The following is a 17,135-nucleotide window of genomic DNA, read 5'->3' on the forward strand; positions in this document are numbered from 1 at the left end:
ATGTGTCGTCTGCCATTATAATGCACAAATTACTTCTCAAACCCAATATAACTCCAAGTGTACGTTAAAGGTTTCAACCACCAGCATTCTCAAGCGTTAAACATCTTGTAGTGCAACAATATTCGATACCCCATTTTTATGACTCGCACCATTAGCAAATAGCTTTGAGCATTCTTAAGAGCTCATGATTTCCATAATTAAAACCCTGAGCAATCAGCAATCACGCTTCTGCTCGCCTGGCTGATCAACACACTCGCTTCACAGCGCATCTACGGCAAGACGGTCCAGCCTGTTTAAAATGGAGCAAATCAGAGGCAATCAAGAGGGAGGGAATGAATTAAACACCGCAGCCATGTGGCTTTCTGCATCTGTGGCCAGAAAATATTGGATAAATAAAATCAAAAAGAATTCAAAGCACAATGAAAACAAAAAATGCAGAGAACAATAATTACCAGGCACAAACGCTGCAAAATATACATCTGTTTTAGAGGAATTAAATACGCCACATATGCAGTTCTTCTCTCTTTTTCTGTCAGGCGGTTTCATAAAGGTCCTCCTCAAAGCCTTTATGACAAAGATGATGATGATGATTCATAACCATTTGGCAAGAGGCACATCAAGAGTGTCATAAAATCATGTGCCACGCATGAACACATGCGCTGCCTTCCACGAGAAGAAAACCTGGCATAAACGGCGCAGACAAACGACTCTCGGATCATCTCGACCGACACCGCGGTTAGGGCTGGCTATCGAGAGCCGGTTCCGAAATCCCCAAAACAGGAGATTCGATAAGACGCACACACACTTCGATTACTCTTACCGATTCCTTTGTGTGCATTTTAATGTGACTTTAAACCATTCAGTTTTTTTGTGCTGCACACACACACAGTCAGAAAGACTGTATAGAGCGCGAAACTGAACTGAGATCTGCTCTACAGCCGAAACAAACTCTGTTGCATTATTTTCCTCTTAGCACTGTAAAGCTGCTTTGAAACAATCTGTATTGTAAAAAGCGCTGTATAAATAAAGGTGACTTGCACGTCTTTTTGCACTTGAATGGACAAATACACACAAAAACATCCTCGTAAAAACAAAGAAAACGCGTGTGTAACAGTGTATTGGATCCGTGCAGCTCTTAAAGTGACAGCAGCCTAATATTCCTGCCGCCGTCTCTATAATAACACTAATATTCCTGCCGTCTTTATAATAACACTAATATTCCTATAATAACACTAATATTCCTGCCGTCTCTATAATAACACTAATATTCCTATAATAACACTAATATTCCTGCCGTCTCTATAATAACAGAAGACAAAGAGAAAATTCACTCGTTCTTGACTGAGTAACTTTTGCAACTATATTTGTAATGTATATTTTATTCATAGAGTGCAGTGTTACTTTACATTTGATTAGTTTCTGAACCTGAATACCTGAAAATCTGTTTCAATCATATAATTGTTCAGTTGTATTTATTTGCGCAATTACTAATTTGTTTATTTGTTCTTTTTTTAAATTACTGAGTGTTTACTTGTATTTAATAATGCTTGAAATGTATATTATTTAGTTGTTTTTTCTATGGTTAAATCTATAGACAAAAGTTCCTTGAGTAAGGGTTCTTTAGCATGTTGATTTTTGTTCATGGTAATATGAATTTTTATAATAATTTAATTTTTTATTTATTTTATTGGACTTGAAATTAGGAATCGATAAGATGAATTGGAATAATTAAAATTACAACGATACCCAACCCTAATAACGATCTCAATTTAACAAACAAAAAAAGAATCATACAGCTCTAGTTGAGTATTTCTCTGTCATGTAGAACAATGTTAGCAATATTACATATAATATTCTTTCTCAGCCTTGAAACTTAAACTTGTCCCGATGCAATTACCATAAACGTGCATCAGTCGACTGATGGCTTGAATGAACAGCTACTAGTCACGATCAGCCCGAACTGAAACAAACTCAACAGATGTAGCGTTACCAGCTGCTGTGTGCATCCTCACAGCTAAACAAATAAATACATAAATAAAATTAATTAGACATTCCCACAGAGGTATCCACACACATTACGCCGCTATCCTGTGAAGAGCCTGTGGTCTTTCTCTATGCTAATGTAGGCGTTTGTTGGGGCCGGTGGAGAGGTCTCACAGGTCAATGCTAATCCTCTGATAGATGCGGCTACGAGACCTTTAGCCATTCATCAACCTCCAACTGGATGAGCCTCACCAACACACACTGCATAACGCAACCGCCCATCCGTCACTCTCGGCAGCTCAACGGGACGCGATTAAAACACTGCACGAGGACTCATGTGTGAGAGCTCATGCTAGGTGTGCAACACAGGTCCTGACACACAATGCCTTAGTGCATGACTTAAAATGTCAAGACTACAGAAGAGAACAAAGGTGAGGCTACAATTCATTACCCAACAAACTGGAAGCTCGGTTTTACACTTAAGTTTCTCTGTAATTCCCCAAACTCTTTTCACCAACAAGATTTATTAGTCTTCATACGTTTGTATAAAGAGTTGTTTAAGCACCAGTGAAGCGAACAATGTTAACATATACTGACAGTGTGTAAAGCGTTTTAAACACAACTTATACTATATTCACATTAAGCAGTATTATATAGCAAATCTCAGCGGTGTAATTTTGTTTATATCATCGCAAAATGCAACTATATTAATTCCCAGCTCTTTATATAAAGTTGTACATATAAGTATGCCCAGTTTTACATAAATATCTACTCGTGTAGGGTGATTTATATATAGCAAGTCTCAACTGCATGATTGTATCGCCAAACATGTAAACTATCTTATTATCGGCCAGCTCTAATCTGCGAAACGTGACTATAAGGCATGAAGGGATTAAGATATTATAAACATCATGATTTTCTCTAAAGCTGCTTTGAAAATATGTGTTTTGCAAAAAGCGCTATAATAAATAAAACTGACTTGACTGACACCTTCACAGACACAGAAATGTGACAAAATACATGCTTATTTATTTCACTGTATTCATAATAAATGAGATTAAAGATGATTATCGAGAGATTATAGCAGTTTCCTTCTGTTCTGAGGTTTCTAATGATTGCAAACACACACACACACACACACACACACACACACACACACATCTCTAATGCTGTGGGTACTAAAACATCCACACACAACCGTAACATGCTTTCTGACAGACTGCAGTTTGTGCAGCGCTACTTTCAAGCAGCATTTTCTTTCCCTACGTTTCTCCCGTCTTTCTTCACGGATGAGAACTGCTTCTTCAGGGTCATGTCTCCTTCATTAGAGAAATAATGAGTGACAATGTCCATGTGAACAGTTTGTTTTCCCTGCAGGAATCAGTGGCGTTCAGCGCCGTGATCCACCAGTCGAGCTACAGCTAAATATAGAATATAATGGCCTTTGCTGTTTGTACACAAACAAAATGGGGGGAAAGTTGTATGATTATCAACAGCTTTTATTGTTGCTCAGAGAGCACCATGTGTACCTCTTCAGATACTTGAGCTTTCTGGCATATACGAAAATAATATAATGGCTAAAAACCATTTGCATGAGCAAATTAAGATTTGTGAAAGCATGGAAAATATTTCCACATTCATGACGCATATGCATTTGTTTAAATATAAAAATAAAAAAAAAATTGTTGTCTAAATAACTTAAGGGTATAAAATTACATACTGCAAAAGCTACTGTACTGGTCACTTTCCATGCTGTCTTTGGTTATTTAGCAATATTAATATGAGCTGTATGATATGAATTTTTTTGCCTACTGTTATTCTCTATAATGTCCTGAAATAGAGTTGATTTGAAAATATTACATTTTAATTTCTGTACCTGAAAAAAAGTACAATATCCAGATTATAGATTAAAACTGCTTAAACATGATGGTTAGGTATGATTATATGTCTGCACATTTAGAAAAGAGCATTACATTGCAATATAAATTGACAAACTAACTTCTCAGCTTCTTAAGGTTTCTGGCATATACGGGAAGCATGGACAATACTTGCACCACATTCACAATGCTTTTGCTTTGGAGTTTAAGTATAAAACAACAAAAAACATTGTCTAGATAATAATTTAAGCTCATTAAATTAAATAAAACAAAAGCTACTGGTAACTTTTCATGCTGTCTTTGATTATTTAGCTATGAGATGTATGAATGTAATTTTCTGGCTACTGTTATTCTCCATAATGTAAAAAAAGAAAAGAAAAGTCAGTTGATATTTTTATTTCTGTACCTGAAAACAGTGTCCAAATTAAAACTCTGCTTAAACATAATGGTTTAGGTATGGTTATATTTCTGTATACATTTAGAAAAGAGCATTAAATTGCAATATAAATTTGACAAACTTAGGTTATGTCCACATTTCTGTTTGTTTTGTCATTTACATTATACACATCTGCACTGCAAGACGAATGCACAACGTTCAGGATTTCTTCCTATTATGTTACTGAATTTGTCACATGATTTAACTTCATTTTAGATCAGAGAATCTTTTTTAGATAATGTAGTAGTAGTAATGTAGCGTTCAGTGCAACTGTATGTGTGTGTGTGTGTGTGTGTGTGTGCAGTAACTAACCATGAAAAACACATTTTAAAATGATTTCTGTGTAACAACACATGATAGTGTCAGCTTGCTTACATGCATCATGAAGTCTAAATAGTAACACAAGAAAGACACAAGACTTTCTAGGACAGCAGAAATAAGATACGCCAAGAACTTGAGCAATCCAGATCATTTCTGTGGGAACATGAGCAAACTACAGAGATCAATCTCCATTCATCGGCTTCATGGACTGAAACAGATTCAAAGATGAATTCCGGGAAATTGTTCATTTAGACGTCAAAAGTTGTCGAAACATATGCGAGTGGCAGGTGAGGAAGTCACACATTTGTCAATCCATAATACTAAAGATAAAACCCATCTATGACATCCATTCACTGTGCGGTTTAATATGAGAAACGTTAAATAATAATCAACATTCCTTACGCATGAAGTAGTCAGAGCAACAACTGAATTCTCCCACTGTACAAAACATTATTGAACTTTTCCAGATGCTTCGCTCCTCATTGCGCACACACACACACACACACACACACAGATCCATACCATTTTCTCCACAGACTGCGAGCACTAACCTCCTTCTGCCTTTCGCCCCGAATTCTTCAGCCATTATTGCTTTCGACAGACAAAGTCTTTTGGTGGATGGAGTCAGTAAATACTGGTGAAAGAAACCAGTGGTGTAATATGATATATCTGAATGCTGTCTTCATGTTCACATGCATGCATGCTTTCTTCAGCTTTAATTGGACAGGGCAGAGCGGAGCACTTGGCAAGAAGCGAGTAAGGGGACGGGATCAGGAGAAGGACCACAAGCCGCCGGGACTCACACGTGGGATGTGTTGAAGACTACAGACCTAAGACTGACTACAGTACTGTTTCAGCTAGCAGCCGTTTCACACCATCAGCCTCATGTAGAGTGTGAAGCTGCATTCAGTATATGTGCCACAACTCATCGTGTGTAACAGAGCGTGATCACGATCCAATCAATAGCCTGATCATTACGCTGAAGTGCTGATAGGGAACCAGTCAGGTGTTATCGAAACAGTCTATATACATCAGATCACTATCAGATCACCGTTACATCAGATCACTATCAGATCACCGTTATCTCTGTAGAATCACACTTAGAATAGTTTAACCAAAGCTTGCACCAACTATTATAAGTAGAATCTAGACAAATAACAAAGGATTTCTTTTAAAGTCCCCCTGTGTTGAAAATCCAGCTTTTAATGTTGTTTATGTGTCTATGTGGTGTTTTTAATATGCTTTAAGACAAACCATGTGTAAATTCATAAGTCGACAGCATTGCTGAGTATTCTCTCCTTAAAACTGCAGTGAACCAAAGACAGTCTCAAACACACGCTTTGAAATCGCTGGTGTTTCTGACGTCACAAACTACCTTGTAACCAATCAGATCAACGTGTGATCGTCAACCAGTGGATCTCTGAGCTGAGTGAGTGAGTGGAGGTGGGGCTCATTTGCATATTCATAGAACCGCGCATACTAAATGAGGCAAGGGTGTCGAGTTACATTCAAGATATTTTAAGGCATGAAGTTTTAAATATGTAATTTTGGTGATCAAAGATGAGTTTTATGGGGTAAAATGGTTGACTACGGGGGAGTTTGATAGAAGTTTAGCCGTCTTCAACACTTTTGGTGTTTATTTTTGGACACCAGTAATGGATGGTAGAAAGTTACCACGGTTTTACTGTAAAACTACAGTTTACAGCTTGATTGCTTGTATGGTCGCCCGGCTCTAAGGCATGAAGATATTAACATCATCATTTTTGGTGAAGCTGCTTTGAAACAATGTATTGGGAAAAGCGTTATATAATACAAGTAAATTTGACTTGACAATACTGGTGAAAACTATGGTACAATCAGCCATGGGAATGCGCCGATACCGATAACCGATAACTCTTTATATTTGAAAGCCGATAACCGATATATTGGCTGATAAATCTAAATCCAAATTTCTATATAATTTTTGAGAGCCTGATTACAAAAACAAAAGTCTCAGCATTAAAAGCCACATCCCAAGCACACAATTATAATGTTCTCATTATAATTTTAATATAATAATATAATTTATATATATATATTATTATTATTTATTTTTTTTATATATATATATATATATTGCGTATTTATATATATATATGAAGACTTCAGATGCAAAAGCCTCTAAGTGCCATCTGAAATTTCCTTCTAGAATGATCATTTTTATCAAGCTTGAATGTTTATGTTCACTTATTTCACTTTAATGGCAATGAAAATTACCTATTAATTGTCATTAAAGTGAAATTACTGAACTTAAATATACGAGCTTGATAAAAATACTCATTTTAGAAGAAAATTTCAGATGGCACTTAGAGGCTTTTGCATCTGAAGTCTTCATATATATACAGTGCTATGCATAAGTTTAGACACCCATGCTAAAGTTGACTAAAAAGAGGAATAAAAAATCATCTTTTGGAAATTGAACTTAATGCCTTAATTAGAAATTTTTGGAAAAATCCAACCTTTAAGGACACCAATTTTCTTTGTGAATGAATAATGTATTGTAAATAAATAAATGTTCTTCCTTAAAATACAGGGTGCATAAGTTTGGACACCCCTATGTTAAATTCCCATAGAGGCAGGCAGACTTTTATTTTTAAAGGCCAGTTACTTCATGGATCCCGGATACTGTGCATCCTGATAAAGTTCCCTTGAACCTTTGGAATTAAAATAGCCCCACATCATCACATAGCCTTCACCATACCTAGAGATTGGCATGGGGTACTTTCCATAAGATCATCTCTCAATGCAAATCAAACCAGCTATTAGACTAACTGAAATAAAACCATGCCAATCTCTAGGTATGGTGAAGGCTATGTGATGATGTGCGGCTATTTTAATTCCAAAGGTTCAAGGGAACTTTATCAGGATGCATAGTATCCGGGATCCATGAAGTAACTGGCCTTTAAAAATAAAAATCTGCCTGCCTCTATGGGAATTTAACATAGGGGTGTACTAACTTATGCACCCTGTATTTTAAGGAAGAACATATATTTATTTACGATACATTATTCATTCACAAAAAAAATTGGTGTCCTTAAAGGTTGGATTTTTCCTAATTTTTTAAATTAAGGCATTAAGTTCAGTTTCCAAAAGATGATTTTTTATTCCTCTTTTTAGTCAACTTTAATATGGGTGTCTAAACTTATGCATAGCACTGTATATATATATATATATATATATATATATATATATATATATATATATATATATTATATAGGCTATATAATTTTATGTAGCCTATATGACAGACTTGCGCTGAACTGCATTTTCCTTTTTGAAGTGATTTCAATCATATTTCAAGCAATTCAAACCCATCATGTTGAACAGTGTGTATCTGAAGTGTCTCAGCTGAAGGAAATAATACATTATTTATCGGCTTTGATATATAGGCCAGATATTCTTATTGGTCCGATAACGATTACATTAAAAATGATCATATGTCAGCCGATGCCGATATGGTGGCAGATATATTGTGCATCCCTGGAATAAAGCAAATCATCAGATTTAATATGCACAGAAGAGCAAAGCACAAACGCTGCAAAACGGAGAGGCCAGAGTTCCTTAGTGCATCTTTATGAATACACAATAAAATAACTTAAAAATTAAAACCATTCTAAGAACATAAAGTCACAAAATCCTAAATATACTGACGATCAAGATCTGGATCCTCTACACAGTCTTAAGCCTTTCTGATAATGGATTTATTGATTTATTTTTGGTAAATTGGAAAATAACTAATTTAATTGAATCTTACAATCTGAAAACAAAAGGCTGGATGAAAACAAGAGCCAGAGTGACTGTCCTCGGGTATAAACGGCCGCTCTCTGAGCACAACCCTGAGCCTCAGTCGGGCCGGACTTTCGGGAGGGGGATGGTGGAGAGACTCAAGTTTTTCACAGTTGAGACTCAAACACTTTGTTATGTAAATGCAGGCTTGGAAATGAAGCTGCAGGAATCACAGGCGGTTGATGTGAGCAGAGACGCCACTTCCTTCAACTGCGCATTTGTCCATGTGAGTTCACTCTCTGAATTCAAATGAACCAGCGCTAAGCAATGACTCAATAATACATACATTTAATATCTAAACTATGGGCTTTTCACATGGATGAGGCCTTCGTTTGTCCTTTTTGTATACCCGTAGGTTTTATCTTGTGCACATACTAAATTATTGGTAACACTTTACAATAAGGTTCATTAGTTAACGTGAACTAATAATGAACAATACTTCTACAGCATTTATTAATCTTAGTTAATATAAATTTCATCATTTACTAATACATTATTAAAATCAAAGGTATTTGTTAATATTAGTTAATGCACTTGGAAACTAACATGAACAGCTGGATTTTTATTAACTAACATTAACAAAGATTCATAAATACTGTAACAAATGTATTGCTCATTGTTAGTACATGTTCATCACTACATTAATGTTAACTAATGAACGTTATTGTAAAGTGTTACGCGCTCATTTAGAGGACAAGCTTCATTCAAACAGCATGAGTTGTCTAGTTGTTTGTGCTCGTGTGTCCCGCTCAGACCTTTATGTCGCTGTGCTCAGTCGAAACCAATGCAGTGTGAACGGCTTCTAATCCGAATTCAAATCTGACAACCGGTTTGCTGTTTATTTGAATGGCACTTCTTCTTCAAATGACAAACTACAGGCTCATGAGCTATTGTGACGTGTGCCGCTCGTATCATGGTGAATAATGCATGTGCAGTGAAATGATCTAAATGTAGCAGCCGCACACAGACCTTCAGAAAGCAACTCAAGTAAACCCATTTTATGAAGAATGGGATGAGCCCTGTCTAACCTACCGGTAACACTTTACAATAAGATTTATTAGTTAACATGAACTAAGAATGAACAATACTTCTTCAGCATATATTAATCTTAGTTAATATTCATTTCACCATTTAGTAATAAATTTTTTAAATCAAAGGTTGTATTTGTTAACAATAGGCTAGTTAATGCACTGTGAACTAACATGAACAAACAATGAACGACTGTATTTTTATTGACTAACATTTATTTAACAAATGTATTGCTCATTAGTTAATACATTAACTCATGTTAACTAATGAACCTTATTGTAAAGTGTTACCAAACTACCCATTATAAGCCAGTCCATTAAATAAAAAGTTACTACTGAATTCCTTTTATTTTACTAAAGCTTCAAAATTATATGCAAGTTGCTTTGGCCATATATAGATAGATAGCATCTCTAGCTTGAGAAATAACTATACTGTCTCTCATGTTTTGTTTTATTGCACAGGTCTCTACATTTCTCCAATAGAGATAATTCTAGGACAGATAAGCATGATGTATAGCCTCACATCTGGCCCCAATCCTGCTCTTTCCAAAGGAAAAAAACCTTTCTTCCCAAGATGAACTGCCGTGTTATGAACACTACTGAAACAATGCGCGCATCATTATCTGACCCTGCATGCTTGAGTCAATCTTTATAAAGTCTTCAGCCAGATCTTCATTCTGCTGATGGTTTGTTTTAAACACACACACACACACACACACACACTGCAGTTTAGATGCTCGCTGTCCCAAAAGACCCGAATGGAGTCGCTGGGAATGATCAAAGCCACGCCATTCAGTCACACAATGGAAATATGCGAGATGAATAATACTCACAGATTGATTGATTGATTGAGGAACAGTCCTTGTCGGCCGATAAAGCGAGGGTTTATAAGTCACCTCTACACCCGCGCACAAACACTCTCCTCGCGCAGGTAGAGCTCGGATCCGCGCGCTCCACATAAACCCATTAGGCCTCTACGAACACGGACTGGTGAGGAACACGAACCCCGAGTTCTCGTTTATAAGGCGCATTTCGTCGCTCTCGGCAGCCGGTAGTTGTCCTGCTCCATGCAACACTCGGTTTAGGGGAGAGCGAGATGAATCCCCCTTTAAATCAAAGCCATGCGCCTGTGCGTCGTCGAGGTGGCCCGATAGCTTTACCTATAACCCCCCGTTTGCAAACCGGGACGGGACCTGCCGCACACTCAGTCGCGAGAGAGTGTTTTTTCTCAACTTAAGGAGATTCCACTGGTTTCGGACTGCGTAAAGTGAGTCTCGGTCCGGGAGCACAGAGACGCGAGCGCGCGGTTGCGTGTCTCACTGCAGAGGCGCGCCGGAAAACACGCGCTGGAACGCGTTCCCGTTCACACGGAGCGGAGCCATAAACCTCACGGAAGTCTGTGTCCTCAACAACTGTTCAAACACTGCCAACACACTGCTCTAGTGGTATAAACCCTGACTTCCTCTCACACACTGCACACATATTATTCTCAATTCTGTGTGAGCACTATAGGCTACAACTACACTATTACAGCATCTGTGATTACAAACCATTTAAGCACAATACAATTGTGTAATCGCTTTACAATTATTTTACCAACTGCAGTAATTGTTGATTTGTACTGAATCATCAATCATGAGAATGATAACGTTTTATTTTCATGTATTTTCACTAGAGTCCTAGTTACAGTTTTGTGGGCTGTTTTTTTCATAAGAGATATGCATATTATCATGCCAACATGGTTTATCTCAAAGTTATGAACAAACGTTCTTCCAGTAGGCTAACATTAATAGAACGTTACAATAATATTAATAATAATATTATAATAATGTGATAATATTAAAATAATTCTCTCAAAACGTTAGCACAAAAACGTTACTTATGTATAAATTGTTTTCTGAAACGTTTTGATTTGTAACATTTTTTAAATGTAAATTGTTTCAGATCGTTCAGAGAAAATTCAAAAGTAACGTTCCAATAATGACTGAAGAATAATAGAATGGGATGTTTCCTTAACGTTCTTATTACCAAGCAGAAAAAAAGGTTTTAAAACATTTAAAAAAAAAAAACTGGCTGTTTTGAATGAAATAACGTTTTTAATAACTTAATGGGAACGTTATAGCAAATATTCTTAGAATATATTTTTGTCCGCTAGGTTGTCACCTAAAGGCTCAGGTATTAACATCTAAATGAACTTGTTTTTAATTGAGTCCAAGTATTATTTTATAAATAATTTTAAGGGTTAGACTATTTTTGGGTTAGTTTAAGGGTTATATTATTTACAAAAGCTCTTTAAAAAATAACTGCATATTTTCACAATGTACAGTGTACATCCATGGTTTTACCTGTTTTTTATGGCATTTTTAAAAAGGATTTAAAGACTTTCTTATTTTATCAGGCTTTCTGTGTTTGATTGAGTCTGAGAATTGTGAGTTATAGTTGTATGATTTTCCTGCAATGGTGTTATGATTTTGTTGTTATTTTGTGTTTTTCTGCTTTTTCTGGACAGCACTTTGATCCACTCTAATGGTTTTGAAAGCGCTTTATAAATAAAAGTTGAGTTGAGGACAGCAGTTGTATATGCACAAACCATTTGGCCATTCCAGTTATTGCACATCATGTTGGATCCCACAGTCCTTTGGATTGAAGCATGAAAACGAGCTGCATCATTTCTCTTAGATAAAGGAGGACATTCAGGAAAAATGAACGAGGTTTAGAGAAGAGTCAGATCAGCAGGAAGTGGAGAGTGAGTGAATTAGGCAGACATTACTCCGTGGTAACTTGAGCCCCATGCAGTCATCTCAACACTTCAGCCAACAAAACATGTTTGTCCAGCCATTTGTTCCCAGTGGTGTCAGTAGTGTCTCCCCCAGTAATACCTCTGGGGCCCCGGCCCGCTTCAGCAGGAACCAACACGATCTGTGCTGCGACAATAGACGCTTCTTTCACACATATCAGACCGAGTTTGGTCATAGTGATTCTGCTCAGACAACAACGGTTTCAGTTTGGGTTCAGCAGAAGTCCTAGCTGTGAAGAGCCTCACACCACTAAGCTTCGTGAATTGTTTCAAACACACCATATTTCTCATTTGAACCAAAAAAAAAAAAAAAAAAAAGTTTCAGAAAAAAGATTAATTTCCATCTCTTTCTTTTTCATCCCCAGAACAAGAACATGGGTCAAAGGATCTCTTAGATGTGTCGTCAATATTAATAATATTTTAAAAAAGGAAAGGAAGCACACAAGGGAAAGCTATGAATTTGGGTCAGACTCACAAGGTGGATTAGTGGTGTACTCTCACATATTAATTGGCATAATTTTACATAATAAGGAATAACAGAAAAAAAAATTAAAACAGGTGTGCACATTTGAGCAAAACAATGTGCTCAAACAAACAAGAGTGTTTTTATAGTTTTCTTGTGTAATGTGTGTAATGCAAACTCCTATTTTATTTGCAAGACATATGAATCTATTTATTTATTATAAACTATTTATTGTATTATTTTGAAAAAACATTGGTAACACTTTACAATAAGTTTAGATTAGTTGACTTTATTTTATTCATTAACTAACAATGAGCAATGCTTTTTTTTATATTACATGTATTCTATTTATCTTTTAACATGAGTTAATAAAAATACAACAGTTCACTATTAAGTTCATGTTTGCTCAGATCCATTAAATAATATGAACAGATACAACTTTAAAATATAATTATAATTTTTAATACGCATGTATAAATTTAACATTTTGTATATATAAGTAAATCTTATTTGTCTGTAAGTAAATCAGATTTGTACATGCTTTAGAAGTATTTTTCATTGTTAGTTCATGTTAAATAATGTGTTAACAAATGTATGTCTTGTCTGTTGTTGGTTTTGTTCATGGTTTCCCTTGTGAAAAAATTATACTTTATTGTATTTGAGATATGTTCCCTTTTTCAATAGTACATTGCAAATATACTAACTAAAAAGGTGTACTATCTTTACAGTATAATTTCTAAAAAATACATTTTAGAAAAATATACTTGAAGTGAAAAATCTGTGTATTTATTTGCACTTTACTTAAAAATATATATTAGGTATATTTTTAACTCTGTGCTAAAACCGATCACCAATGCATTGAAAGTATACTTTCAAAATACATTATAGTATACAATAGTATATTGTACAAAGTATAGCGAAGTAATATATGTTTATTAATGTGCATTTGTTATTGAAAACAAAGTGTGCAATTTGTAGTATTTGGAATGAGCCAAAGGTATTACTGAGCATATACTTTTTACTCAAATATAATACACTTATGGTATATCGCTTGTATGTTTCGTAGACACTCGTAATTAATTTGTAATGTACTTGTAACACAAATAAATTACACTTTAATATCACTAATCAAGCATGTAATTAGTCCCTACACAGGCATTTACTTAAAGTATACTAAGTATGCTTGAAGGTGTTCTAATTTAGCATACAAAAGTATACTAAATACACTTAAAGTTATGCTTTACTACAATTTTATTAGAACTAAAATACACTTTGTACAAAATTAGTTGTTCCAAAATAGCACACTTCAAGTTAACTAATCATTAACACACTTGAAGTATACTGAATAAGTCTGGCTGCAAGTATACTCAGCATTTTTTTTCTTTTCGCCAGGGTTAGGGTCTTTTATTTTGTAGTTCCTGTGTGTCATGTGATTCCCATATCCCTTCATGTGATCTTGACATGTGCTTCCCAAGTCTCAGGTGTTATGTTGTCATTGGTTCATTCATTAGGCTTCGACTTCATGCAGCTCTGCACAGAGCGATCGGTGGCTGACTTTGAAGCAGTGCAATGGGCATGCCGGTTAGAAATTGTGTCCAACTTGATACAGCGCCGAGCTCTGATGACGACACAACTGTTCCACGATTGGCCGGATTCACCGCATGTCAACGATCACGTGTGTTTCGTGTTTATTCTCACACCTTTAGTTCCACTAAAGCTCACAAATCAGTTTTTTTATAACAGTAAACACTCTTTTCATGTATTTGTGATGTTATATTGTCATGTTTATCAAAATAAAACTGATTAAAAAATATAGACTCCACTTATTCTTTAACTTTATTCTTGTTCAAACAGACGCTGTATGAAGTAGTACATAAAGTATTGAATGAAAATGTCTCTGAAACATGTGTATTTGGCAAATATTGCATTTATTTCACTTCAGCTGTGGTAAAGTATGCAAACACCACGTGAGCAGTCACTACGGGAAGCAGAAAGTGTCCGACTTCACGTCTCCATTTGCAGCTCCTCCCCGCCTGCACGTGGCTACTCTCGCCGATCGGTTACATCCAGCCACAGCCGATGTCCAACACACCTATTGTCTCTTGTCTAGCTTTGTCCGTGTAATAACTTTGTTTATTTTGTAAACTGCAGTTAAATAAATACTGCACTTGTGTTCATCAAGCTTGCCTCCAGTGGAATCATTACAATGTAACTGTACTGTAAAGTGTTACAAGTTTTTTCCTTTTCAATTTCGCTATATGCTCTGATAATATATTAGCATAAAATGCTAAATACTCAATCAGCAAAATGGTTCAGCAACGAAATGTGAAATGCATGTAGGCCTACTTTTTTTCTGCCAGCAAGGATTGAGAACAGGAAACCGAAGATGACGAATTAGATAAATGTGCTTTAATAAGCTTCAGAGATGCATCCAAATGCAGGGAGCAGAAGAAACACAAGCTCTAACATAACATAGACCGGACAACTGAGAACTGAAACAGTGATGTAAATACTGATGGAAATGGGGTGAACACAGCTGAAACGAATGATAAATCATATTAGCAACCATGACGACAAACAATGAGCGGAAAACTGGAACACAGGAACCAATGAATGTAAACTAAAAGTCCATGAAAGTGAAACTAAGGACAAACATGACCAAAAATCCCTGACATTTTCAGAGATCAATTAAATGAAAGTACAATTAATGTGTGAATGTGAACAAAAATGGGTAAATACTCATACCTTGTCAAGACAATTCAACCACAATTTATCTACAGTGAGAATTTCTTGACCCTTGATCTTGATCTGCTACAATGACAGAATGCTCTTCTTTGTGTTCAGATCTATTATTGCATTACATACAATTACTTAAATACAGCTTCTGCTGGGACAAGTATACAGTACAGCTCGACTTCGTTGATATCTATAGAAGTTGAAAACTACAGACCAGCCTCTCTTCTTTCTTCTGTCAAAAACTCTTGAAGGAGTTGCGTTCAATCATCTCTCTTATTTTCTTTGACCGAATGACCGCCCTGCTGTCTGTTGCTGAATCTCTTCGGCTGGCAAGAGCAAACTCCAGATCATTTGTTCTCATTCTCCTGGACCTGCCTGCTGCCTTTGACACTGTAACCCAGCAGATCCTCCTGTCCAAGCTTCATGACTAAGTCATCACAGGTGCGGTGCTTCAGTCCGACCTCACAGGCAGATCTTTCAAGGTTTCAGGGAGACGAGGGGTGACTTCAGCTAATCACTGGGGTGCCTCAGGGTTCAGTGCTCGGACCTCTTCATTTCTCCATTTACACTGGGAACGATAATAAAGGCACATGGCTTCTCCTAACACTGGGGCTTGAGGAGTGGTCATGAACAGAGGAAGAGTTTACCTGAGTCGAGAGAAGGCAGTGCCGGATGATTCAATATACTAGCTAACATCAGCATTAAAGACTTTTAACATCATTTTAGCTCAAAAATCACTTTCAGACAGCAGCGAGTGCTTGATATAACTTATGTTTGTGATCTAATGTGGATTCTGATCACCCTATAAGGCAGAAACACTTATATGCGATGCTAAAGACTATGCACGCTAACCATCACCATAGTAAACATGGTAAATATGACCGCCTGAAGAAATCAAGACAAATCGGTAACACTATTTTACAGTGTCCTTGTTACATGTTACATGTACTTACCATAGTAATAACCGTAACTGGTAACACTTTATAATAATGTTCAGTTGTAAGGCATTTATAAGTGGTTGGTTAATGATGAACTAATCATTTACAGAACATTCATAAATGATTAGCAAGTGATATACTAACATTTTATGTATGTTTTGTAAATTCCGTTACAAGTCATTTACAAGTGATTAGTTAATGATTAACTAATCATTTACAAAACATGACTATGCGTTCATAAATGATTAATTAGTGATATGTTCATTATTTTATGTATGTTTTGTAGATTCAGTTAGAAGTCATTTACAATTGATTAGTTAATAATTAACTGATCATTTACAAAACATGACTATGCGTTTCATAAATGTTTAATAAATTATGTTACATTTTTTTTTTTATGTTTTGCTCACATCAGGTGCACAGTGGTTAAAGACTCCATGTGTTTCAGAGAAGACAGCTGTCTATACCCTAACCAGTCAGCACTTACACTGCAGTGCACACTACACTACACACTACAGAAGACAGCTGTCTATACCCTCACCAGTCAGCACTTACACTGCAGTGCACACTACACACTACACTACACTACACACTACAGAAGACAGCTGTTTATACCCTCACCAGTCAGCACTTACACTGCAGTGCACACTACACACTACACTACACTACACACTACAGAAGACAGCTGTTTATACCCTCACCAGTCAGCACTTACACTGCAGTGCACACTA

At 36.1% G+C, this 17,135-nt stretch overlaps 3 protein-coding genes across 8 annotated transcripts in view; 1 reads left to right on the forward strand and 2 right to left on the reverse strand.

The window, feature by feature from the left end:
* Positions 1-10,785, reverse strand: part of adgrl2b.1 (adhesion G protein-coupled receptor L2b, tandem duplicate 1) — a 123,633-nt gene extending 112,848 nt beyond the window's left edge. For all 6 annotated transcript variants that reach the window (XM_084410302.1, XM_084410300.1, XM_084410301.1 and 3 more), the window contains exon 1: positions 10,304-10,785. The gene's annotated coding sequence lies outside the window, so the exon portion shown is untranslated. The remainder of the gene's footprint in view (positions 1-10,303) is intronic.
* LOC311291359 (uncharacterized protein) overlaps positions 1-17,135 on the forward strand; it is a 796,365-nt gene that overhangs the window by 441,438 nt on the left and 337,792 nt on the right. The window lies entirely within an intron of this gene.
* Positions 1-17,135, reverse strand: part of LOC311291423 (uncharacterized protein) — a gene marked incomplete at its 5' end in the record, with an annotated part of 543,326 nt that overhangs the window by 344,828 nt on the left and 181,363 nt on the right. The gene's annotated exons all lie outside the window — the stretch shown is intronic.

The sequence above is a fragment of the Rutilus rutilus genome (assembly GCF_951802725.1).
Source record: "Rutilus rutilus genome assembly, chromosome: 6".
Classification (NCBI taxonomy): Eukaryota; Metazoa; Chordata; class Actinopteri; order Cypriniformes; family Leuciscidae; genus Rutilus; species Rutilus rutilus.